The sequence below is a fragment of the Microtus oregoni genome, unplaced genomic scaffold (assembly GCF_018167655.1).
Source record: "Microtus oregoni isolate MIOR12 unplaced genomic scaffold, Mior012 000073F_000, whole genome shotgun sequence".
In the NCBI taxonomy this organism is placed as follows: Eukaryota; Metazoa; Chordata; class Mammalia; order Rodentia; family Cricetidae; genus Microtus; species Microtus oregoni.
Genome location: NW_024543980.1, coordinates 1,322,052 through 1,349,768, shown reverse-complemented (window position 1 = coordinate 1,349,768; position 27,717 = coordinate 1,322,052).

Below are 27,717 nucleotides of genomic sequence, written 5' to 3'. Positions count from 1 at the left end.
CCATGGAGAAAGCTTATAACTGGCTAGCTTGGACATTTTTTCCTTCATAAGAACGAAAAGGAGAGGAGTACTTATTGTTATTTTATGTGTATTAGTGTTTGCCTGGACCATGTGTATGCCTGGTGCTCACAGATGCCAGAAGAGGGTTTTAGCTTACCCAACTGGAGTTACACATGTTTGGGAGCCCCCATGTGGGTTCTGGAATGCGAACCCAAGTCCTTTGTCATAGGAGTACATGTTCTAAACTTCTGAGACATCTCTCTAGGCCCCTCATCTACTTCTTTCAGGTCTATTTGTCTAGGGTTGGCACTGCTGGCAGTGTTCTGGGCTCCTCATATCAATCACCTATCAAGAAAATGCCCCACAGAAATTTCCACAGGCCAATCTGTGGGAGGCAATTTTTAAGGTGAGGGTTCCTCTTCCTAGGTGGCTCTAGTTAGTGTTAACTGGACAAAAACTAACCAGCAGCCCCCCATATTTTTCTTCCCCTAACTGCTCCTGAGCATGAGACCTGGAGTTACTCTAATGTCACTCCATTAGAGAAAATTTATTTTCCCTCTGCCAGGAGATATAGGTAGTTCAGTTGTTACCCTTTACCCTAATGGCTAGACATTCGTTCATTCATTCACTTAAAAATAGTAAAATAAAATATAATAAGGCAAAAACTTTTGCATATATTCAGTAAGATAAACCAACAGCAGGAAAAGAGCCCGAGAGGAGACACAAAAAATACACACCCAGGAATTCATAAAAACACTAAACTAGGAGCTACAATATAAGCACAAAGGACCTGGTGCAGACACATGCAGGCCCTCTGCATGCTGATTCAGTCTCATATGAACTTTGCTCATGCGGATTTAGAGGACATTGTCTTCTTGGTGTCCTCCATCCCCTTTGGCTCTTATCCTCTTTCTGCCTCCTGTTAGGGGTGTTTCCTGAGCTGTGAGGGGAGGCATTTCATGGAGACCTCCCATTTAGAGCAAAGTGTTAGTGTTTAAATGTCTCTCACTCTCTGCATAATGTGTGTAGTGGGTCTCTGTACTTGTTCCCATCTGTTGCAGGATGAACATAATCTATGATGATCCCTGAGCAAGGCACTAATCCATGAGTATAACAGAATATCATTAGGAGTCATTTTATTACTACAGTTTTCATTTCTTTTTATTTAGACCAGTATTATTTGGCTTTAGTAGGTCCCTGAGCTAGCTAGTCTCAGGTTCTTGATTACCCAAACATTACTGAGTATGGGTTTTATCTCGTAAAGTCTTTTTTTTTTTAAGTCAAATCAGTTATTGACTGGTTACTCCCACAAGCTTTATGCCACCATTACCCTAACATATCTTGGAGGCAAGACAGAATTGTAGATAAAAGGTTTGTGGTTGGCTTGATGTTTGCTTCTCTTTTGATAGCATGCAGAATAACTTCCTGTACCAAACACTCTTGAATGTAGGGATGAAGATTCTATGTAGGCACCAGCAAAACATCTCTGTATTCAAGGAGTTGTATAGATGTTCTCTTCAGCAATGGGACCTTGCTGACAATATCTGGAGAGAAAACTATAACCTTGGCAATAGGCTGGGTTGTTTGGGGATTACCATTGGGCCCATTTGGCACAACTCAATTAGCTGTAACAAAATCCTTGTGTTGGAAGCTTCTTTGGTGATACAACAAGGCAGTTGGTACTCTGAATCCCCCACTGTTCGGTGATTTCATTTAGATCTCCTTCATTTATGCATATATTTTAGGAGGTTTCTATTGTATCAGGTTTCCACACTATCCCTCAAATGGCCCTTAATTTTAACTGACTCACCCCACATTCCATTTCACAACTCCCTCTCTTTTCCCTCTTCCCACTTTATTCTCTGGCTGAAGCCTCCTACTTCCATCCATACCTACCTATTCTAGTTCCCTTTCCCAGTGCATGTTTCTTATTATTCTAACATTGGAGTGCTATCAGAACTGACGCTGGAATTAATAGAGGTAATAGAATTATATCCTGAAAACCCAGAAGTACGGAAACATCTAGCGATAACACCTCCAAAAGGTTGTTTTCTATATGTATCATCAGACAATGTACAAATAATCTTGGTGTGAACTGTTGCCAGCAAGCTGGAATGCAACTTTCTAAAAATAAGTCAATAAAAATACTGTTTTAGCTGTTCTTATAAAAGACAACGTGAAAACAATAATACCTGTAAATATGTATTGTGCTGGCAAGCTTGCTGTCAACTTAACATAAGCTGTAGTTTTGGAAGAGGAAACTCCAATTGAGAAAATGCACCTACAAAATTAGTATGCAAGCAAAACTGTGGGCCTCCCTCACTGTGCACATTGGCATTCCTGGGCTGGTGGTTTTTAGTGCTATAAGAAAGCAGGTTTGGCAAGACATGGAGAGAAAGCCAGTAAACAGCATGCTCCTGCCTCCAGGTTCCTGTTCTGTTTGAATTCCTGCCCTGACTTCCATTCAGTGACCCAGAATACATAAGCCAAATGTATTCTGCTAAAGACTTTCCTCCCCTAACTGCTTTTGGTCATGGTGTTTGATCACAGCAATAGAAATCCTAACTAAGACATAAATTGACATGAGGTTTTGAGGTATTGCTGTGATAGATCTGACCCTATTTGGGGGAGGATTATGGAAGGATTTTGGTATTGTGGGAATTCATTCAGCCAATAACCTTTTAGATACCAGCCCATTAGGGGATGGTGATCAAAACAGCTTTATTTATTAACCAATAAAAACAAAAAATGTACAAAAGGACATCCCATATCATTTTGGAACTTTGGGCTGGAACTGTCATTGAGTGTTTATAGAGTTCAGTGAGTTATTCTGTAGAAGCTTGGAAGATAAGTATTTCGAGAGAAATGAAAACAATTGAGGGCTTGCTTCTGAAGTTTCAGAAGGGCATTTGAGAGGACCTTACAGACTCTTACTTGTTTGGGATGTTTGATATTTTGAATTAAGAACCACGAACATGAAACCTTTGCTTTGTTGGAAGAATTGACTCTGTTCAGCTGAGGCTGAAGTGTAAGAATTAAGAAGATACCAGCATTACTGAGGCCAAGTCTTCTGGCAAATGTTTCTTTGGTTAGCACACAAGAGCTCTGTTCCAGAGGGGCCAAGGAAACTGAACTTGATAGTTTAAGATTTGCCCAGGTGGTACTGGATTTGAAGGTATGAAATTGGGTAATGGGAAGCTGCTGCGGCTTGGCACTGTGTACCAATCACTGTGTGATTGATTTGGGAGAGCCTAGCTCAGTGTGGATGATTATACCCTTAGGCAAGTGGTCCTGGTTGATATAAGAAAGTTGGTTGAGCCAGCAAATTACAAGAAACAAGCCAGTAAGCAGTACTTCTCCATGAATGCTACGTCAAATTCTGTCCCCAAGTTCCTACCTTGAGCTCCTATCTGACTTCCTTTAGAGATGAACTACAAGCTATAAAATGAAATAAACTCTTTCCCCCCATGTGTTTTTGATCATGGGGTTTACCACAGTACCTGTTACTGGCTCAGCTTACCTTGTCAAGCTAGCAACAATAGGAAAACAGCCTGCAACAGATCTTAGTCTGTTTGTAGTTTCAACAATGACTTTTTCTTCAGTTAACTGTTAAAATACTTCATCCACAATTTGTTCAACACTTTGAGGGGCCTTCAGATCATTTTCAGATTTTTCATATTGCTTGTAAAGTTTTTGTTAATTATTCCCTTAAATGCTTAAGATGTTCAGGATTTGGGTTCTATCAGCTTCAATTTTATACCTTAATGGGAAGCCATTGCTTATAGGGGATGCTGAAAATGTTCAATACCTTAGCTTTTTATTTCCTTTTTTCTTTTTGAGACAGTCTCATGTTTTTGAGTTTTTAAGAACTAGCCCAAACTAGTTCTGAACAGTGTAGCAGAGGCAAACTTTGCATTTTGATCCCTTTGCCTCTACTATTTATGTGCTGGGATCACAGGTGTGTTCCTCTAATTTTAGCATATTATTGAACCATCTGAGAGAATGCTGGATGCTTTACTATTACTGCTACCTATTAATATAATATTATAAGAATTTTTACTATGTTGGATTTTTAAATTTTGAAAGTGCATTGTTATATAGGAAAATGTGCTTATTCTTAGGTAATGAACTTGCAAGTATTTGCTCTACATTTCATATTACAATTATACAAATTGCCTCAGTTATGTACATATAATTTTTTGGTTCTGGAAGTTGAACCTAGGGCCTCATACATTCTCAACAAGTGCTCCATAACTATACTATATACCCAGACCAAATTTCATCTTTTATTTTGAGACAGGGCCTCTCTAAGTCTCTTAGTACTGGTCATGAACTCACTATGTATCCCAGGCTGTTCTTGATTCTCCTGCCTATGCTTCCCTAGCAACTGGAATTTTAGGATTGTGCCTCCAGACTTGATTTGGTATAGCTTATTTTTAGATATATTTATTGCATTTTATGTATATGCATGTCTCACCTGCATGTATGTGTGTGCACTGAGGTCCCTTGGAACTGAAGTTATTGATGGTTTTGAGCCACCATGTGAGTGCTGGAAATTGAACCTGGCTACTCTGCAAGAACAACAAGTGATCTATCTGCTGAGCCATTGTTCCAGTCCTAGTAAGAGTGTTTCTGAGTACAACTTTTTTCATACATAAGAAACCCAAGATTATGAATGCCCTGAGTTGTCATGCTCCCTTTGTTTCCTATAATATGGAACATTTTTCTCAGGGCTTTTGTTTTTCAGGCTACTGATGTTTTCATAGAATATAGGTCAATTATTTTGTAGAATATCCTACAGTATACTGGTAAATGTTTCACAGACGTCTCCCTGAGAGAAAACAAAAGTCCTGCTGTTTTCTATTTGCTAATATTCCAGGTGAATATTCCCACTATGGCTGATGCCAAGTTACCAATGTGATGTTGCTGAATGCTCTATTGGAATGATCTGTACTCTGTGAGACAGTTATACAAGCCACCTCTAGTTCCTCATTAAATGTTCCCCAATTTGTTTTTTTTTTTTTTTGGTGCTGGATTTTCATGAATAGTACAAAAATAGTAATGAAGTAATGATATGTGCTTATTAGAACATCATATTAAGAGGTACTTGAAATCATTTTATAATCTGAGATTATTTTGTGGTGAAAAATGATACATATGTACTTACTTTAGGGTGAATGTATATGTTTAGTGGGATATAGTTCCCTTTAGGTATGTGAAATGGATTGATATGGGGACATTCTGGTTAAAAAAGAAGCGAGATCCTCAAAGTTCCATCCTTCCCATATGATGCCTTTTTCATTTGAAAATTATAATAAAATCAAGAGTCATAGGACTCATGTAGACTATAAACTCCAAATAGATAAATCAAGGTTGGAAAACTCTGCATACACAAACACAGTTTGGTTAGAGAAAATGTAACTCTTGTGGAAGCATATTCAGAATGGCTATGCAGACAAAGAATTGAAATCACAGAAGCCTCACCCCTAGACTCCAGCTGGGTAGTAAGATGGTCAGGTGCTCTGAACTAAGTTGGGTCTAATGGTAGTCAGGAAAGATGTGTGTCTTAGATTGCAGCATTTCCTTAACAGAGCTGGAAACATGTATTGGGATCATTCTAGAGAGAGCTGATCACCAGAAGAAGTGGTGGACAAGATAAAATGGAAGGAAAGCAATATAAGGTGTTGTGATTAGAAGTTTACTAGTCTAAGACAAGAAGACTTAATCTTACTAAGGACTTCTGGGAGCCTGTGCAGAATATGTTTTTGATTTGTTTTACTTGAGATGGAAAATTTGCTATTTATCTGCCAATTACCACTCATCATTGGCAATCGTCTCCTTAGAACTTCTAGCCTGTCTTCTAGATGAAGCTTAGCTGTGTAACACAGAGAAAAATCCATTTGTGATATGGAATATGACAACATGTACAGGAATGATTAAAGTGACAGAAATATTAGTGGGTAACCAACAGCGTGTGCTTCAAGGTGTGGTGGTATGAACAAGAATGGCTCCCATAGGTTCATATATTTGAAGGCTTAGTCATCAGGAGTAGCACTGCGTGGGAAGGATTAGGAGGTTTGACCTTGTTGGAGCAGGTCTGGAGCTGCTGAAGGAAGTGGGATGGACTTTGAGGTTTCAATTGCCTATGTCAGGCCCAGTGGCTCTCACTTTCTGCTGCCTGTAGTTCCGGATGTAGAACTCTCAGCTATTTCTCCAGCCAGCCCAATTGCCTGCATACCTCTATATTCCCTGCCATGATGATAATGGATAAAACCTCTCCCCATCCTGAGTGGATTCAAGTTACATCCTTCAAATTGCCCATATAATCCACAAACTAACCCTCCTCAGGTCAATATTCACTCCCTTTCAGCTTTGGATTGAAACACTCCCATCTGAGTCATTTGATCTTCTGAATAGCTGATGAGGAGGTAGATGACACAGTCTACAAGTAAAGGGGAGTTAGTTTTCTGTATCCGCGCAAAATGAATGCAATGCAGATATCAAAGAATATTTACCACTTTAATGATAAACTTACAGAACCAAAGTTCCAGCGTAGTACAGGAGGTAGGGAGGAAAAAAGGGGCTGAGCCGCCTCCCCGCGCGCCCATTTACTGGCAGGCATTCGCCCGAGGCAAACACCGCCCCCTAAAGGGCCTGTCTTAACCCTACATCTCCCCCTTTTGTCTAAATAAGACAGAACTAAACCAAATATAATTATAAACAATAATAACAAATGATAAATATAACAAACAATATTGAGAACAAAAGTTTTGTTAGAGAGTAACTACAATTAAATAATCTTCAACTCCATCAAACATCTGAGAAGGGAGTAAATATTACTTAACAAATGAGAGATATCCAAAATGTGCAACAAATGACAGAGACAACTGACTACCTGGGCAATCACCCAAAGTCTCGTTTGTAATGTTGAGTCAACCAACTTTGGCTAAGGCCTAACATAATTGACATACCATTATCAAATGTAAGGTACTTTCTTAGAATTATCCTACCCTGTCTTGGCAAGATAAGACAATCCTGTTTCATATTTTAGTCAGTTGTTGAGGTATGGGCTTTTTTTAACCCAAAGGCCAGTTCTGCCAAGAAGACAAGCTCCCAGTGAGGTGTCTTTGGTGCTCAACGTTCTCTCGGGAGTAGAGAGGTGTTGCCAGGAGTAATTGTGTCTCGTTGGCACAGAATTCTAGGTTAAATCAAAGGCCATTTTCTACAGCTCTTCAAAGAAGCTGAAGATTATACTATCTATACTAAAAAGAATCTCTATGTATTTAAAAGATTTGATTATCCTAAAAAAATATGACAAACATATAATTCTCAATACCTATCTAATTTGAAACTAAGAGAATAAACAACTGTGCAATATATGAAGACAATGATCTTCACCTGTAAACAATGTCATTACTTATCAAATGTAAACAATGTTATTACATAAATAGTACCAGAGGTAGAAATGTACATTGTGATATGATAGATGTATCCATACAATATAAGCATACTCTTATACAAAAGTAGAGGTAGGAACACTCACATTCAATATTCAATATATCAATATACAAGAAACAGTACCAATATAATTTTCTAAAAACAGTAAGTCACAAATACCAATCATCCCATCAAACCAGTTAATCCCCCTCTTTTTTTTTGAATATACCCCTAATTCCATACAATATCTCCCCATCCCCTCAACCCTAAACCAACCAGTAAAAGATGTCCCTAACCCTGTGGGCAAACTCTGTTGGGAGAGGGGACGTCGTCCTCTTAGATTGCTTCTAGCTGACATGGGGGCAACGTTCTTCTTAGGGGTCCCTGTGAAAGCAAATGATGGTAAAATTCCCAAATTAACCTTTGACTTAAGAAAATTGTAACTAGTCTCTGAGTGTTTAGAGAAGGTCCGGCCAGAGCGTTGTCAAAAATGTGCATCATACGAAATTGTCTCTTGCAGTTGGTACCAAAAAACAGGTCTAAAATTAGTGCTTAAAAAAAAAATTCATGACGTCATAAAAACCAGATTGAGTTGATGTTGTGGGGCCCCATCTTCATCCTGGAAACTTCAAAGAATACTGCAGGAAAATATGTTGCTTTGTATGGGAAATTTAAACATTAACAACAAGGACATGTACTGACATATAAAGAAAGACACAGATGTGAGAGAAGGCAAAGAAAGTTTATCAAGTATAAAATTATTCTTATTCTGTCCCATTTCATGGCTCCTGACCTGAGACAGAAACTCTGAAATATCTCTTATCAACAGGCTTGGAATTGAAGAGGGACTGAGCCATAGTCCAACTCCAAAACCAGCTCTACACATTTATAAGGAAGTGTTCAATAAAACATATATATATATATATATATATATATATATATAAATCAATACTTACAGTATGTATAGATACTTAGTGGTTCGTAACTATTTTCCATCCATCAGTAAATAAATATTCAGGGTCTCTTAAATTCTTTGAAGATGAGTATTTTCCTGTGGAGATAAGAAAAGAACCCTGCCCCCATCCTATCAGTAATCCTTACCATCTGAATGCCGGTCATCCTTGTGAATGAATTGTTATTTATCTTTTCCAAGTGACTTCTCTTCCTCAAACTGAACCTTTATTAATTTTGACGGTATCCATAATTTTTCCTCACCTGTGGAGATAAGAGCAAAACCCCTCCCTCAACGCATTACATCTCCTGGCTTCCATTGTGAGGTCAGCACATCCTTGAAATAAACTGGTTGATTTAGTTCAGCAGACTTTTCCATTATCCAATGTCTTTCCGGCTAGCTCAGTTGGTAGAGCATGAGACTCTTAATCTCAGGGTCGTGGGTTCGAGCCCCACGTTGGGCACCAAATGTGTCCGCGCAAAATAAATGCAATGCAGATATCAAAGAATATTTGCCACTTTAATGATAAACTTACAGAACCAAAGTTCCAGCGTAGTACAGGAGGTAGGGAGGAAAAAAGGGGCCGAGCCGCCTCCCCGCACGCCCATTTATTGGCAGGCATTCATCCGAGGCAAACCCTGCCCCCTAAAGGGGCTGTCTTAACCCTACAGTTTTCTGTGGAACAAACCAACTCTAAAGCAACGCAGAGTCGTTAAACAGCTAATCATTAGGATAAATCTCTTTTCTTTTCTCCTTTCCATGGCCTACTCTGATATGGTTTCCTGAGGATTCTCAGCACAAGAGATGTATGTGTTCTGGGCCCTGCTGTGTGATTTCTTGGCTTATCATCAGGTTGTGGCCAGCACTGAAATGAATCACGTCACTTATCTTTCCTTATCTCCTTGTTTTGCTTTCTCAGTCTCCCTGTCATGTACTTGCAGTCCCATTCTTCCACTCCTTATCTGGAGTTCTGGAGTTATGTTTTTTAGAACACTGATACTGCACCTATCCCCTTGCTAGGGTTGGATCTATAAAAGGAAGTTAGATTTCTTGAATCTTATCTATCACAAAAAGGGTATGAACAAAAGTTCTGGCAGTTATTATTAATTTACTTGGGTGTTAAGAGAATAATCATGAAACTTATGTGTAACTTATTTCCCTTTTCATGTAATATTATTGCAATTAAGTAGTAAGTGCTTCAAGATGGAAATTATTCTGACTGATTTCTACTCAAAGATTGTGTTTTTCTACCCCAAAAGATTCCTACTAATTCTGTTAAATCCACAGACAGGCAAATAATACAACCACTAGGCTCTGGCATGGTAAATTAGATTCTGAATGGAGATAAGATTTTATTTTCAAAGGACATAGAATTATAATTATTCCTAAAGGGTACATGTTATGGACAGGAGGATTAATGACTCATTACATTTTATGTCTGTGCAGCATGTTGATCTAAGTGCACCATTGGGACATGTTTCCCTCTATAGTTGCTTAACTCAGATATATTTTTAAATAAATAAACTTATTTATTAGAGATCAGTTTCTCCTCATTGAATTTTTCCTATTTCTTCAAGTCTAGTATAATTAGACTTAATTTAACTATGGGACAACAAATATATGGGTCAATAACTCACCAATCTGTAATTTTGGCTTCGGGAGAAAAGGGAAGTTTTGGAATCATTGACTCTTGATTCTGTGGGACAGTACTTTTTATTTCCAATTTGGTCTGTTCTCAAAAGTAGAGAGATCAGGTAAGGCTTCCATAGACTAACTCAGATTATTCTGCTACCTTGTCTTTAAAAAAAACCCAAAAAACCCTGTCTCAAAAAAGCAAAAAAAAAAAATTAATTTTTTTTCATTCTACATAACCATCCCAGTTCCCTCTTCCTTCCCTCCTTCCTCTCCCCCCTCCCCACCATTTTCCCCTCACAGCACCACCCATCCACTCCTCAGAGAAGATAAGGCTTCCCATGGGGAGTCAACAAAGTTTGGCACACCACTTTGAGGCAGGGACAAGGCCCTCCCCCATATATCTAGACTGAACAAGGTATGGTATCCCTCCAAAAAGCCAGGTCAGGCACTAGGGAGAAATCCTGGTCCCATTGCCAGTGGCTCCACAGACTTCCCCAGTCATACAACTGTCACCCACATTCAGATACCCTAGTTTGGGCCCATGAAGATTTCTCTGTTATCAGTCCAGAATCAGTGAGCTGTTTCTATGGGTATCCCCATCATGGTGTTGACCCCTTTGTTCATATTATTGCTTCTCTGTCTCTTAAACTGTTCTTAGCTGTGGATCTCTGCATCTGCTTCCATCAGTTACTTGTTGAAAGTTCTATGATGACAATTAAGATAGGCATCAACTTGATTACAGGAGAAGGCCAGTTCAGGCACCCTCTCCATTATTGTTTAAGGTCTTAGCTGGGGTCATCCTTGTAGATTCCTGGGAATTTCTCTGGTGCCAGGTTTCTCATTAGTCCCATTAGGGCTTTCTCTTTCTTTTTCTTTTGTGTTTTGGTGGAATGTTTTGTAGATGTCTGTTAAGTCCATTTGAATCATGACATATGTTAGTTTTCTTATTTCTTTGTTAAGTTTCTGTCTGGCAGTCCTGTCATTGGTGCAAGTGGGGTGTTGAAGTCTCCCTCTATTAGTGTGTGGGGTTTGATGAACGATTTAAGCTTTAGTAATGTTTCTTTTACACCTGTGGGTGCTCTTGTATTTGTGGCATATATGTTCAGAATTGAGACTTTATCTTGATGGATTTTTCCTGTGATGAGTATGAAGTGTCCTTCTCCATCTCTTTTGATTAATTTTAGTTTGAAATCTATTTTTGTTAGATATTAGGATAGCAACATCAGTTTTTTTCTTAGGTTCTTTTGATTGGAAACTCTTTTTGTAAAGGTTGGCCCTTTACTCTGAGGTCTGTCTTTGAGGTTGAAATGCATTTCTTGTTTGCAGCAGAAGGATGGATCCTGTTTTAATATTCATTCTGTTAGCCTGTGTCTTTCTACAGGTGAATTGAGTCTATTGATATTATGAGATATTAATGATCAGTTATTGTTAGTTCCTGTTATTTTTTATAGATAGTATTAATGTGTTTCCCCTCTTTGGGGTTTGTTGTTGTGAGGTTATTTGTTTTTATGGATACAGCTAACTTTTCTGGTTTGAAGTTGACCTTCTTGTACTTTCTGTAATACTGGATTTGTGGATAGTAATTTTTTAAATCTGGTTTTGTCATGGAATATCTTGTTTTTTTCCATCTATGGTAATTGAAAACTTTGCTTGGTATTGTAGTCTGGGCTTGCATCCATGTTTTTTAAATGTCCTTAGCATTTAAATGTCCAGGGCTTTCTTGCTTTCAGAATTTCCATTCAGAAGTCATATAGGCCTGATTTTATGTGTTACTTGGCCTTTTTCCTTTATAGCTCTTGATATTCATTCTTTATTCTGTATGTTTAGTATTTTGATTATTATATGGCAAGGGAACTTTGTTTTTTGGTCCAGTCTTTTTGGTGTTCTGTAGTAAGTGTCTTGTACCTTGATAGTCATATCCTTCCTTATGTAGGGAAAGTTTTCTTCTATGATTTTATTGAATAAATTTTCTCTGTCTTTGAGCTGGAGTTCTCCTCCTTCTTCTATCCTTAGTATTCTTAAGTTTGAACTTTTCTTGGTGTCCCAGATTTCCTGGACGTTTTGGGTTAAGAGTTTGTTAGATTTAGCATTTTTCTTTCACTGATGAATCTATTTCCTCTATTATAGCTTCAACTACTGAGAGTCTTTCTTCCATCTCTTGTATTCTGTTGGTTATGCTTGCATCTGTAGTTTCTGTTTGTTTATCCAGCTTTTCCATTTCCACAATTCACCAAGTTTGTGTTTTGTTTTTTACTCTATTTCAATTTTCATGTCTTAAATTGTTTGAACTTTTTGCTTTACCTGTTAGTTTTTTTTTTCTTCCTTGGCTTTCTTTAAAAAGATTTCCTCTAGGTTTTGTTTGTTTTTTCATCCATTTCTTTATGAGACTTTTTCATTTCCTCTTTAAGGGTCTCTATCATCTTCATAAAGTTATATTTAACTTCGTTTTCTTCTGTTTCTTCTGAGTTAGGATGTTCAGTTCTTTCTGTTGTAGGACCACTAGGTTCTGGTGTTGCCGTATTGCTCTTTATGTTGTTGAATGTATTCTTGCATTGGTATGTACCCATCTCTTCCTCCAGTTGGTGCTAGCAATGTCTCAGCCTCTTGGCCCAATCCTTGCAGTTACTGTCTGTGTCTCAGGGAACTGTTGAGGTCTCTGGGGATAGGTGGGTTTGGAGTAGAGTGGGACTTATAGATTACAGGGGCCAATGCACGGGGTGCTGGAGTAGCCTGCCTTCAGGAGACTTGCCTTCTGGCTGGCTATTGCAGCTGAGGTGCATGGGGGAGAATCCCAGGGGCCTGCTAACTCCTCCTGCTGAGGAGTTAGTCACTCACTTCTTGGTTCTCTCAGTTTAGTTTCAGTCTGTGTCCCATAGTGTAAATAAAGAATATGCTTTGTTTCCCAGTCACTCAGACCCGGATAATCACACAGAAACTATATTAATTACAACACTGTTTGGCAAATCCTTCAGACATATTCCTAGTTAGCTTATATATCTTAAATTAACCCATTTCTATTAATCTATATATTGACATGAGAATGCGATTTACCAGTAAGGTTCTTGCGTCTTTCTTCTTCAGCACTTATATGATGTCTTTTTGACTCTGCCAACTCTCTCTGTCTCTGTTCAGATTTCCTGCCTGGCTTTGTTTTGCCCAGCCATAGACCAAAGCAGCTTCTTTATTAATAAATGATAATAATACATATTGACAGCATACAGAGGGAAATCCCACATCACCAGAGAACCACTGAGGATACAGGAGATGGGAGGTGTTGGGGGCTGAGTGGGACTTATGGATTACATGGTCCAAGGTGTAGGGGCAGCCTGCCTGCAGGAGACTTGTCCACTGGCTGGCTTGCCACATTGTCTTAAAGTGTTTCGTGGTCAGCTTTTCTAAATAGTTCTCTGTTTTTCAAGATTCCTAACACTATAGTCACATCGGATCTTCCCATGGTGCTACACTTCCTGCTGTGACTCTCAGATGTCTAATAAGAAATGAATGAACAGTGAAACATAATGACCAGACAGAATGTTCTTGTTTTGAGGTAGCATTTTTATAATTGGTGCAATTTTACCTGAAATACAGCAATGAAATATTTTTTAAATTATATTACTTTTCACTTACAATAACAGGTACATACTTGTAGTTTTACTGACTGACAGAAATTTAGCATATAAATCTTCACAAGTAGATTTTCATTCCAGGTTTTACAGTTATTATATTTATTATAAAAGAGTACTCAGGTGGTAATAATAAATCTAAAAGAATGGCATGGCTTTTTAATAATACAAGGGTTATTTAAAGAGGCCAGAAATGGTGATTTAGCTGTTCAACATTTCAAAGTCTAAGGTATTAGGGAATATTGGATTTGGGCTAAATATCAAAGCTCAAGTCAAGTTTCAGATGTCCCTAAGTTCTGCTTCTGCTAATTTTTATAGTAGAAAATTTGGGAAATTACTTGAAAGATGTAATTTTATTTCGGAAATGTGCCAGGGTATTTATCAGATTTATAGTACCTTTAATATATAATAGTGTTTGGTTTGTCTTCTCTTTTCTTTCTTGTCCCTTGTCAAGGAGAAAACAAACCTCACACAATGGGAGAATATGCACATTTACCAACAATTCCTCTTTGTTTTTAATGTTAAGTATGTTTATTGTGAAAAATATAAGAAATGAAGGATAGCAACACATGCTAGATAAATATGGCAGACACTCTGCACCCCACAATGGAACAGTGAGTAGTTTTGCATGATAAGAAGACAAAGCAACCCTGACTTCTCAGCATACCAAACTATTGTGAGGACTTTAAAGAAAGCACAAAGGGAAACTGTAGTAATATGTGCGGCAGGCCTCCATCCAAAACACCCTGGCCGCCTGGCTAGCTTATGCTCCGAAATAACAACACACAAACTGTAGTCTTTTAAACACTGCTTGGCCCATTTCTATCTAGCCTCTTCTAGGCTAATTCTCACATATTAATTTAGCCCATTTCTAATCATCTGTGTAGCAATGCTAGGTGCGCTTACCGGGAAGATTCTAGCCTACATCCATCCTGGGTTGGAGCTGAATCGTGTCTGCCTCAGAGAGCAGAGCGTTTTCCCGGAAAAGAGGAGCTTGGCATCTCTGAGCTCACTTCCCCTTCCTCCCAGCACTCTGTACTATTAACTCCTCCCAGCTATGTTTTAACCTATGAGACCAAGCAGTTTCTTTATTACTTAACCAATGAAATCAATAGATTGATATATGACACTCCCACACCACTTCCCCCTTTTCTGTTTAAACAAAAAAAGGAAGGCTTTAACTTTAACATAGCAAAATTACATATAACAAAACAGTTATCAAGTAAAAATTACAATATTTACATCTATTTTATCTTTATCATAACTAAGGAAAACTATAACTATTCGTAACTCCATCAAAGACTCCAGAAAGATACAACATTACCTAAGCAAACAAGAAATAAGCAACTTTCAAACTCTAGAAATGACAAAGACATGTCGCTGCCTGGACAGTCACCCAAAGTTCCTCTGTACTGTTGGGGCATCTCTCTTCAGCCATCAGGCCCATGGTATCCAGCAGACATTTCCATGAAGCAGGAAATTTCAAAGGCAGTCACTATCTGCTTGCCCTGAAGAATGTCTTGCAGACTCATTTTTTTTTATTGAGAAAAGGAAAAAAAAAGTTTCCCCCTACTCCCAGCCTCCCATTTCCCTCCCCCTACTCCCACCCTTCTCCCCCTCCCCCTACTCTTCTCCCCCTTCCTCTCCAGTCCAAAGAGCAGTCAGGGTTCCCTGCCATGTAGAATGTCCAAGGTCCTCCCGCTCCATCCATGTCTAAGGAGGTGAACATCTAAACTGGCTAGGCTCCCCCAAAGCCAGAACATGAAGTAGGATCAAAACCCCGTGGCATTGTCCTTGGCTTCTCATCAGCCCTCATTGTTAAACATGTTCAGAGAGTCCGGTTTTATCCCATGCTTTTTCAGTCATTGTACAGCTGGCCTTGTTGAGCGCCCAATAGATCAGCCCCACTGTCTCAGAAGGTGGGTGCACGCCTCGTGGTCCTGACTTCCTTGCTCATCTTCTCCCTCCTTCCTCTCCTCATTGGGAACTTGGGAGCTCAGTCCAGTGCTCCAGTGTGTGTCTCTGTCTCTATCTCCATCCATCACCAGATGAAGGATCTATGGTGATATGCAAGATATTCGTTCGTATTGCTATAGGATAGGGTCATTTCAGGTTCCGTATCCTCAGCTGCCCAAGGAACTAACTGGGGACATCGCCTTGGGCTCCTGGGAGCCAATCTAGGTTCAAATCTCTTGCCAATCCTAAGGTGGCTCCCTTAACTAAGATTTGTGCTTCCCTGCTCCCCTATCCAACCTTCCTTTTTCCCAATCATCCTGTTTCCCCAATTTCCCCCATCCTCCCCTTCTCCCTTTTCTCTCCCCATCTCCCCTCACCCCCATCCCACCCCATCCCCAAGATCCCACTTTCCTCCCCGGCAATTTTGTCTACTTCCCATAGGCAAGAGGATAACTATATGTTTTTCCTTGGTTTCACCTTCTTATTTAGCTTCTTTAGGTTTACCAATTGTAGACTCTGTGACCCTTATTTATGGCTAGAAACCAATTATGAGTGAGTACATCCCATGTTCATCTTTTTGGGTCTGGGATACCTCACTCAGGATAGTGTTTTCTATTTCCATCCATTTGCATGGAAAATTCAAGAAGTCAATGTTTTTTTACTCTACTGTGTATATATTCCACACTTTCTTCATCCATTCATCCATTGAAGGACATCTAGGTTGTTTCCAGGATCTGGCTATTACAAATAATACTGCTATGAGCATAGTTGAACAAATGCTTTTGTCAAATGATCGGACATCTCTTGGGTATATTCGCAAGAGTGGTATTGCTGGGTCCAGGGGTAGGTTGATCCCGAATTTCCTGAGAAACCGAAACACTGATTTCCATGGTGATTGCACAAGATTGCATTCCCACCAGCAATGGATGAGTGTACTCCTTCCTCCACAGCCTCTCCAGCAAAGGCTATCATTGGTGTTTTGATTTTAGCCATTCTGACAGGGATAAGATGATATCTCAAAGTTGTTTTGATTTGCATTTCCCTAATTGCTAAGGAGGCTGAGCATGACCTTAAGTGTCTTTTAGCCATTTGAACTTCTTCTGTTGAGAATTCTCTGTTCAGTTCAGTGCCCCATTTGTTAATTGGGTTAATTAGCATTTTAAAGTCTAGTTTCTTGAGTTCTCTATATATTTTGGAGATCAGACCTTTGTCTGTTGCAGGGTTGATAAAGTTCTTTAACTAGTCAGTAGGTTGCCTTTTTGTCTTAGTGACAGTATCCTTTGGTTTACAGAAGCTTCTCAGTTTTAGTAGGTCCCATTTCTTCAATGTTGCCCTTAATGTCTGTGCTACTGGGGTTATACCTAGGAAGCAATCTCCTGGTGCCCATCTGTTGTAGGGTACTTCCCACTTTCTCTTCTATCAGGTTCAGTGTATTCGGACTGATATTGAGGTCTTTAATCCATTTGGACTTGAGTTTTGTGCATGGTGATAGATATGGGTCTATTTTCATTCTTCTACAGGTTGATATTCAGTTGTGCCAGCACCATTTATTGAAGATGCTTTCTTTCTTCCATTGTATACTTTTAGCTCCTTTATCGAAAATGAGGTGTTCATAGGTTTGTGGGTTAGAATCTGGGTCTTCTATATGATTTCATTGGTCGAATTCTCTGTTTTTATGCCAGTACCACACTGTTTTCATTACTATAGCTCTGTAATAGCATTTGAAGTCATGGATGGAAATGCCTCCAGAAGATGCTTTATTGCATAGAATTGTTTTGGCTATCCTGGGTTTTTTGTTTTTCCATATGAAGTTGTTATTGTCCTCTCAAGATCTGTGAAGAATTTTGATGGGACCTTGATGGGGATTGCATTGAATCTATAAATTGCCTTTGGTAGAATTGCCATTTTTACTATGTTGATCCTCCCAATCCAAGAGCATGGGAGGTCCTTCTGGTATCCGATTCAATTTCTTTCTTCAATGCCTTAAAGTTCTTGTCAAATAGATCTTTCACTTCCTTGGTTAGAGTTACCCCAAGATATTTTATGCTGTTTGTGGCTATCGTGAAAGGTGAAGCTTCTCTGGTTTCCCTCTCTGCTTCTATATCCTTTGTGTATAAGAGGGCGACTGATTTTTTGGAGTTGATCTTGTATCCTGCCACATTACTAAAGCTATTTATCAGCTGTAAAAGTTCTTTGGTGGAGTTTTTGGGGTCGCTTATGTAGACTATAATATCATCTGCAAATAACAAAAGTTTAACTTCTTCCTTTCCAATTCGAATCCCCTTGATCCCATTATGTTGTCTTATTGCTATTGCTAGAACTTCAAGCACTATATTGAAGAGGTATGGCGAGAGTGGACAGCCTTATCATGTTCCTGAGTTTAGTGGAATGGCTTTTAGTTTCTCTCCGTTTCATTTGATGTTAGCTGTCGGCTTGCTGTATATTGCTTTTATTATATTTAGGTATGACCCTTGTATCCCTAATCTCTCCAATACTTTTATCATAAAGGGATGTTGGATTTTGTCAAATGCTTTTTCAGCATCTAATGTAATGATCATATGTTTTTTTTTCTTTCAGTTTATTTATATGATGGATTACATTGATATATTTTCGTATGTTGAACCAGCCCTGCATCTCTAGGATGAAGCCTACTTGATCATAATGAATAATTTTCCTAATATGTTCTTGGATACGGTTTTCCAGTATTTTGTTGAGGATTTTTGCGTCGATATTCATGAGTGAGATTGGCCTGTAATTCTCTTTCTTGGTTGGGTCTTTGCGTGGTTTTGTTATCAGAGTGACTGTAGCTTCATAAAAGGAATTTGGCAATGACTCTTCTGTTTCTATATTGTGAAACACATTAAGGAGTATAGGTATTAGGTCTTCTTGGAAGTTCTGGTAGAATTCCGAATTGAAACCATCTGGTCCTGGGCTTTTGTTGGTAGGGAGGTTTTTGATAACAGCTTTTAATTCTTCACGACTAACAGATCTATTTAGGGCATTCACCTGGTCCTGGTTTAACTTTGGTATATGGTACTTATCTAAAAAGTGTCCATTTCTTTTACATTTCCAGTTTTATGGCATACAGGCTTTTGTAGTAAGATCTAATGATTCTCTGAATTTCCTCTGTGTCTGTAGTTATGTCCCCCTTTTCATTTCTGATCCTATTAATTTGCATATTCTCTCTCTGCCATTTGATTAGTTTGGATAGGGGTTTATCAATCTTGTTGAATTTCTCCTGGAACCAGCTTTTTGTTTCATTGATTCTTTGGATTGTTTTCTGTGTTTCTATTTTGTTGATTTCAGCCCTCAGTTTGATTATTTCCAGTCTTCTACTCCTCCTAGGTGAGTCTGCTTCTTTTTTTTCTAGAGCTTTCAGGTGGGCTGTTAAGTCTCCAATGTGTGCTTTATCTGTTTTCTTTAAGTGGGCACTTAGTGCTATGAACTTACCTCTCAGGACTGCTTTCATAGTGTCCCATAAGTTTGAGTAGGTTATTTCTTCATTTCCATTTATTCGAGGAAGACTTTAATTTCTTTCTTTATTTTTTCCTTGATCCAGGTATGGTTCAGCAGTGGACTGTTCAGTTTCCTTGAGTTTTTAGTCTTTCTGGGCATAGCATTGTTGTTGATTTCTAACTTTAATCCATGGTGATCTGTTAAGACACAGGAGATTATGAATATTTTTTTTAACTGTGGATGTTTGCTTTGTTACCCAGTATGTGGTCAATTTTCGAGAAGGTTCCATGAGCTGCAGAAAAGAACGTATACTATTTCCTATTTGGGTGGAATTTTCTATAGATGTCTGTTAAGTCCATTTGATTCATTACCTCCATTAATTCTCTTATTTCTCTGTTAGGTTTCTGTCTGATTGACCTGTTCATTGGTGAGAGAGGAGTGTTGAAGTCTCCTAATATTAATGTGTGCGGTTTGATGGCAGCCTTGAGTTTTACTAATGTTTCTTTTACGTACGTGGGTGCTTTTATATTAGGGGCATAGATATTCAGGATTGATACTTCATCCTGATGAATTGTTCCTGTTATGAGTATAAAATGTCCCTCTCCATCTCTTCTGATTGATTTGAGTTTGAAGTCAACTATGTTAGAAATTAGTATGGTCACACATGCTTGTTCCTTAGGTCCATTTGCTTGATAAACCTTTTCCCATCCCTTTATTCTGAGTAGGTGCCTGTCTTTGTGGTTGAGGTGTGTTTCTTGTAGACAGCAGAATGTTGGATCCTGTTTTCGTATCCAATCTCTTAGCCCGTGCCCTATATGTGAGTTGAGCCCATTGACATTAAGGGATATTAATGCCCAGTGGTTGTTAATTCCGGTCACTTTTTTAGTAGTAGAGTTTGTGTGTTTCCTTTCTTAGAGTTATGCTTGTGAAGGGTCTCTAGATGTTTGAGTTATTGTGGTTATTGTTTGACTCCTTGGTTTGTGATTTTCCTTCTATTACTTTCTGTAAGGCTGGATTTGTGGCAACGTATTGTTTAAATTTGTTTTCATCCTGGAAAATTTTGTGTTCTCCATTTTTAGTGAACAAAAGCTTGGCTGGGAATAGTAGTCTGGGCTTGCATCCATGGTCTCTTAGTTTCTGCAGTACATCTATCCAGGACCTTTTGGCTTTCATTGTTTCCATAGAGAAATCAGGTGTAAGTCTGATAGGTTTACCTTTATAAGTAATTTGGACTTTTTCCTTTGCAGCTCTTAATATTCTTTCTTTATTCTGTAAGTTTTGTGTTTTGATTATCATATGGCGAGATTTTTTTTTTTTTTTTTTGGTCCAGTCTATTTGGTGTTCTGTATGCTTCTTGAACCTTCAAAGGAATATCCTTCTTTAGGCTGGGAAAGATTTCTTCTATCATTTTATTAAATATATTTTCTGGACCGTTGAGCTTTACTTCTTCTCCTTTTTCTATCCCAACTATTCTTCGGTTTGGTCTTTTTATTGTGTCCCAGATTGCCTGAATGTTTTGTGATGAGAATTTGTTGGCTTTGCTTTTTTCTTTGATCAGTGTGTTTATTTTCTCTATGGTATCTTCAGTGTCTGAAATTCTTTCTTCTCTCTCTTGTAATCTGTTGGTAGTACTTGTCTCTGTATTTCCTGTTCCTTTACCCAGATTTTCCATCTCTATCCTTCCCTTGGTTTGTGTTTTCTTCATTACTTCCATTTCATTCTTCATGTCTTGAACCACTTCCCTTACCTGTTTGATTGCTTTTTCTTGTGTCTCTTGGTTTTCTTTGTATCTTTGAGCGCTTTATTCATTTCCTCTACCTTTTTGTTTGTGATCTCTAATTGTTTATGGCATTGTTTCACCTCCTGTTTAAGGTCTTCTATTATTTTCATATAATTCACTTTTGAGTCGATTCCTTCTAATTCTTCTAGAGTAGGTGTACAATTCTTCTTATTTCGGGATCTCTGGATTCTGGTGATATCATGTTGCCTTTCAGGTTGTTGGAGGAATTCTTGCATCGGCGCCTTCCCATCTCTTCCTTCAAGTGGAGCCAGGAGAGGCCTGGTGTCTTGGTCCAGTCTTTGCAGTGACTGACTCTCTGGTTGTAACTCTTCAGTGTGGAAGCAGGAACCGTCCAGTCCAGATGGAACTTCTCAGCACCGAAACATAAACGCCTGGTAGTCCAATGACCCACGGACAAAAGGGAGAACTTTGGGGCAAGGCGGGGATGAGTAGAACACAGGACACCCTGCCGCAAATCTGAAGGTGCACGTGTTCCCTTTCGGGGGGGGGGGAGTTCCTTGAAGCCTGCCCGGTAGGCAGGCACTCACCTCTCTGTGTGGGTAGCCTTAGTGTAGGAGTAGAAAACTGTTCCTGAGCAAAGGACCTAGCAGATAATGCAGGCTTGTTGGGGGAGGGGGGTCGGGTGTAAGAAAGACAGCCCTGCAGAAGGAGCTGGGGGAGGGGGACCTGTGCTCTCTTCCGGGACAGTCTGCCCCTGGATCGCCCACACTCACCTGTCCACATGGAAGTCCTCAGTACCGAAAGAGGGCTGCCTGGTAGCCTGATGATCCAGGGACAAAAGGAAAAAACCTGGCAGGCGGGGCGAGATCCACTCTGGGTGTGTCGCCTGTCCAGATGGAACTCCTCAGAACCTAAACAGGGTCACCTGCTGGCCAGCCTTTCCGAGGGCAACCTCTCAGGGATCCCTGCTTCCTGATCTCGCAGATGGGTCTAGTTGCCGATGATCATCCCAGCGGTGCCTCCAATTGTAACACCCGATTCTGTGTTACACTGTGGATACAGTTCGCATGCCACTGCATGACTTCTCAAATTTTGCATGCAAATGGATGGGAATAGAAAATACTATCTTGAGTGAGGTAACCCAGACCCAAAAAGATGAACATGGGATGTACTCACTCATAATTGGTTTCTAGCCATAAATAAGGGTCACGGAGGCTACAATTGTTGAACCTAAAGAAGCTAAATAAGAAGGGAACCCAAGGAAAAACATATAGTTATCCTCTTGCCTATGGGAAGTAGACAAAATTGCCGGGGAGGAAGTGGTATCTTGGGGGTGGGGTGGGTTGGCGATAAGGGGAGATGGGGAGAGAAAAGTGAGAAGGGGAGGTTGGGGGGTACTTGGGGAAACAGGATGATTGGGATAAAGGAAGGCTGGATAGGGGAGCAGGGAAGCACAATTCTTAGTTAAGAGAGCCACCTTAGGGCTGGCAAGAGACTTGAACCTAGTGTGGCTACCAGAAGCCCAAGGCGATGTCCCCAGTTAGTTCCTTGGGCAGCTGAAGATAGGGAACCTGAAATGACCCTATCCTATAGCAATACTGACGAATATCTTGCATATCACCATAGAACCTTCATCTGGTGATGGATGGAGATAGAGACAGAGACCCACACTGGAGCACTGGACTGAGCTCCCAAGGTCCCAATGAGGAACAGAAGGAGGGAGAAGATAAGCAAGGAAGTCAGGACCACGAGGGGTGCACCCACCCACTGAGACAGTGGGGCTGATCTATTGGGAGCTCACCAAGGCTGGCTGGACTGTGACTGAAAAAGCATGGGATAAAACCGGACTCTCTGAACATGTTTAACAATGAGGGCTGATGAGAAGCCAAGGACAATGGCAAGGGGTTTTGATCCTACTTCATGTTCTAGCTTTGTGGGAGCCTAACCAGTTTGGATGTTTACCTTCCTAGACATGGACGGAGCGGTGAGGACCTTGGACTTGCCACAGGGCAGGGAACCCTGAATGCTCTTTGGACTGGAGAGGGAGGGGGAGAGGAGTGGGGGAGGGGGAGAAAGGTGGGAGTAGGGGGAGGGAAATGGGAGGCTGGGAGGAGGGGGAACTGTTTTTTCCTTTTCTCAATAAAAAAATAAAATAAAATAAATCAAACTCAGTGATTTTTTTAATCCTCTGCAAATTTTTATCTTCAGGGTAGCATATTCTGTACAGATTGATCACGCATGAAAAAGAACTCTATACAGAACCATCTCTATGATTTTTCTTTGCTGCAGTTATTATATTAAAACATTTTATTAAACAGCAGTCTCCTCATATTGATAGCTTTCATCTTGGTTCTTAGATCTTCTCATATGAAAATCCATTTTCAAGGAAGTGTAATTTTTTGAAACCAAGATGCATATGAGGGAGATTATTTTGGAAAAAGAGGTAATTTAAATTCTCTCTTTATTAGTCAGAGCCCAAATGGGAAATGACTCTCTTGATTTGGGATAATTCGAGGGAGAATAAATGAAGGCACCATTTATAAAGATGTAGACGAGATATGGTAACTATGAAAGGTATTTCAAGAACTGGTAACTACAAATACTACTATTGCCAAGCTGGAAGGGAGATAAAAAGCACCAAGCAAGAATCTTATAGAATGTAGGATCCAGACCCAAAAAGAGGAACATGGGATGTATTCACTCCTATTTGGTTTCTAGCCATAAACAAAGGACATTGAGCCTATAATTAGTGATCCTAGAGAAGCTAAATAAGGAGAACCCAAAGAAAAACATATAGGCATCCTCCTGAATATTAACCTTCAGCAAGCAATGAAAGGAGACAGAGACAGAGACCCACTTTGGAGCACCGGACAGAAATCTCAAGGTCCAAATCAGGGGCAGAGGAAGAGAGAGCACGAGCAAGGAACTCAGGACCGCGAGGGGTGCACCCACACACTGAGACAATGAGGATGTTCTATCGGGAACTCACCAAGGCCAGCTGGCCTGGGTCTGAAAAAGCATGGGATAAAACTGGACTCCCTGAATATAGCGGACAATGAGGACTACTGAGAACTCAAGAACAATGGAATGGGTTTTTGATCCTACTGCATGTACTGCCTTAGTGGGAGCCTAGGCAGATTCGATGCTCACCTTACTAGGCCTGGATGGAGGTGGTGGTCCTTGGACTTCCCACAGGGCAGGGAACCCTGATTGCTCTTTGGGCTGACGAGGGAGGGGGACTTGATTGGGGGATGGAGAGGGAAATGGCAGGCGGTGGCAGGGAAGAGACAGAAATCTTTAATAAATAAATAAATTAAAAAAAAGAATCTTATAGAGATGCTTACCTTGCTTGACGAACCCATTTAACTCAAGATAAACTGCAGGAAGGGATTCATATTAAAAAATATATAGAGAGAAGAAATTAGAAATAAACACCCCAAGCTGTCTTTATTTTCTTTCTGATCTACCACCATGGGATCTCATTAGCCAAACCCAACTGGAAGCCTAGGAATAAGGTAGATGTTAATATAGTTTATACAGATAAGGGTTTCAAAGGAGACTAGGTGGAGAAAGCTAGAGCATACATCTGGAGTTGGATGCGCAAATGATATACTTTCCCTGCTAGTTAGAAACCAAGACTCTTAAACTTCAACCAGAGGAGGAGATTACAAAGGCTTCTTTTTCCTTGAGCCATGTTACGGGAGGTCCTCCCATTCCTCCAGCCTATCGCCGCTGAGATACCAGCCCATTGGGGCGTGGTCTCTCTCCCTTTAAAAAAGCGGCCACTTCCCTCTCCTCTCTCTCTTCACTTCCTGCTCCCCTGGCGACTAGACTCCCTTCCTGGTTGCGCAGAGGGCTAACAGTGATCTGTAAGTTTTTTCCCCTTTAAATAAATACCACCCTATTAATCATAATTCCAAACTGGTGTGGCATTGTTCATGACTTACGCCTTCAGAGCCATGTCTCCAATTTTGTAACTTATGCATGTCCTTGTGAAGCTCATTTGATGTAGTCTTAGGCTCAAGTAAGTGTGAATTAAGCAGAATAAAAGCTTTGTCTTTACTGAACCTACATATTGGTGGCTAGTTTTCCTATCAGGAGTCACTTGGTAGTAAAGCAGTCATTCAAAGTAGAAATTTGAAAAAAGGAAATCTTATGGGTAAGCCTTCTTGAGTTTTAAGCTATCAACTAGCCATATTCTGGACTATCAGCTATACTTTCTCTTTAAATGTCTCCAGTGTTTCTCCCCACATATACTGTCAACCAGAAAAATAAGTGGATTTTCTTCCTCTCTATTTCCTTCCACATCTGTTCTTTTCTCTCTTGTGTAGTCAGGATTCATTTAAAGTCTTTTATTTTCTGATTCCCCATGCTTTAGGTTTGCAAGCACCTTAGTATTTTCTTTGGTTCCAGAGATTTATATGAAAAGACTTTGAAAGACATCACAAGGGGAGGTCCTTTGGTGGATTTTTCATTTATTCAGTTGGGAATTGGTGCTGAACTCAGGTTATAAGATAGTGTCACTGACAGATAGAAGCTCAAAGTCCGTGTTCATTTTGTGCATAGTAGCCAAGAGAGAAAGTGTATCAACTCACTTGCTGAATAGATAAAAAGTATTGGTGGAACCATTAGGCTGGAATAAGAATTTAGGTTCACCAAAAGCAGGGACACTGTCTTTAAGATTGTTCAAAATGTCTAAAGGTTGAATGTTGACATTGAAGTGGTTAATAGACCTGCCTTCTGCTTCTGTTTTCATTCTTCTACAAAGGTAGAATAGATAGTTACTGATGACTTAGCTTTGATGGCCTCCTCTGTTAGTATTTTTTACTATTACCTTTATTCTGCATTTTCTTTAGCACTGATAGCTATTAAATGCATCTATCCTATTTATAATAACAGGCCCATATGTACTAACTTTTCTAAATGTAGCCTTTCTTTTGATATTTATTTCACACTAAAGAAAAAACTAATTTGTGTGTGTGTGTGTGTGTGTGTGTGTGTGTGTGTGTGTGTGTGTGTGTAAGTGAAAAGATATTTTGTCCCTTTTTGGTTTGTTTTTGTTTTGACATAAATCTTGTGTATGGAATTCAGTCTGGAGTACAACTCACTAGTTCAGACTAGCCTTGAATTCATCACAAGATCCTTCTGCCTCAGCCTCCAGTTTCAGGGATTCTAGGTATGTGCCACTGTGCTCAGCCTTCATGTATGTTAGTTGATCTGTTCTATCATCTGCACAGGTTTTGCTGGGGAAATGGCTTATAAACTGAAAGATTTGTACTCACTGGGGTACAGTGAAAAGATTTGTTTCACTGTAGATGAGGTTTCTTGTCTTGGAGTGCAAAGAGAACTATATGCTATAGACATAATGTGTGATCCAATAAAGGACAGCCCTATTAATTTTTCAGGAATATATAACAAAATGTACTAGGAGTTTTGAGTAACAGAGAATTACTGTATTGTGATTCTAGAAACTGGTAAACATCAAAGTATTGGCAATGTTTCCATCTCTTTGAAAAATGTTAGAGCAAAATGTTTTAGCCCCCTTTCATGACTAATGGTGGTTACATTACTTGTGTTAGCATAACTCCAGTCTTTATAAAGTGTATGTATGTATATGGATCAATTTGTGTGTGTGTGTGTGTGTGTGTGTGTGTGTGTGTGTGTGTGTGTGTGTATGTGTGTGTTTAGTGGTGTGTGCTTACCTGCATATGGAATGCAGAGGTTGGTGCTGTCTTCCTCATTTTCTCTACAACTTCTCTTTTGATTCAAGGTCTCTCACTAAACACATAGCTCCCTGAATTAGTTAGTCTGACTGGGAAGTCAACTTCAGGGATCTTCCTGTAGCCTAATTGTAAATAATTTATAAGTAACTTATGTTTCATTTCACTTAGGAACTATGAGATAGACACTTAGCTCTAATTTACACCTCAGAGATCTTTCCGCTTTCTCTAGGCTTTCTGCGACACTATCATACACAGGATTAGTTCAGAGTATGAGGAAGTTAATGACCACATTGATAAGCTGGGCATAGTGGCAAAAGCCTGAAATTCTAATACCTAGAGGGCAAGAGTAGGAAGATTACAAATTTGAAGCCAGCCTAGGTAACCATTTAGCAAAACCGCCTAATTTTTTTAAGACTTTATGTGAGTAGCCATTGGCTAATGGTGCATGGGAGCTGATGGATCAAAGCTTCCTAATCATGCTCCTAGATGAACAGATGTGAGGTTTCTTTCAAGTTAAATACCAGTCACTAGTAACAATGATCCATTCACTAGTACAGATTTGTTTTATTTTCTTTCCTTTGTATTTCTTCATTTCTTTACTGCTATTGTCTGAGTTAACATCCTGAATAACTACTGGTACAAAATTTATTTCAAGTTCTTTTTTGAGATTTATTTTAGCCATTATCTAAGGTCCTACTCTTTTTTCGAGGGGAGGGGGTTGAGACAGAGTTTCTCTGTGTAACAGCCCTAGCTATCCTGGAACTTATTCTGTAGACCAGGCTGCCATCAAACTCACAGAGAACCTCATGTCTCTGCCTCCTGAGTGCTGAGATTAAAAGTGTGCATCACCACTGCCTGACTTAAGATTCTGCTCTTTAACATAAGATCCAGTTTTTTTTTAAAAAAAAAAATTTATCTTGAGCTATAGATTACTAAATGAGAAATATCTAAATTTCTGTGGCAAAAGAATGAATTAATGATACTTGGTATGTTTGTTAAGTAGGATAGTTTTTAGCACACTGATTTTTCATCAATCCCAGAAATATGCAAGAGGGATTCAGAGTCATATGGGCAGAGGCCCAACGTCTTAATAAATCCCAGAGTTAGAAGAAAACTACCCCCTGACTGAAATCAGCAAAATATCTAGATATTATAGCTAGTAATAGTTGTCCTCAGAAAATAACTGTATGATAG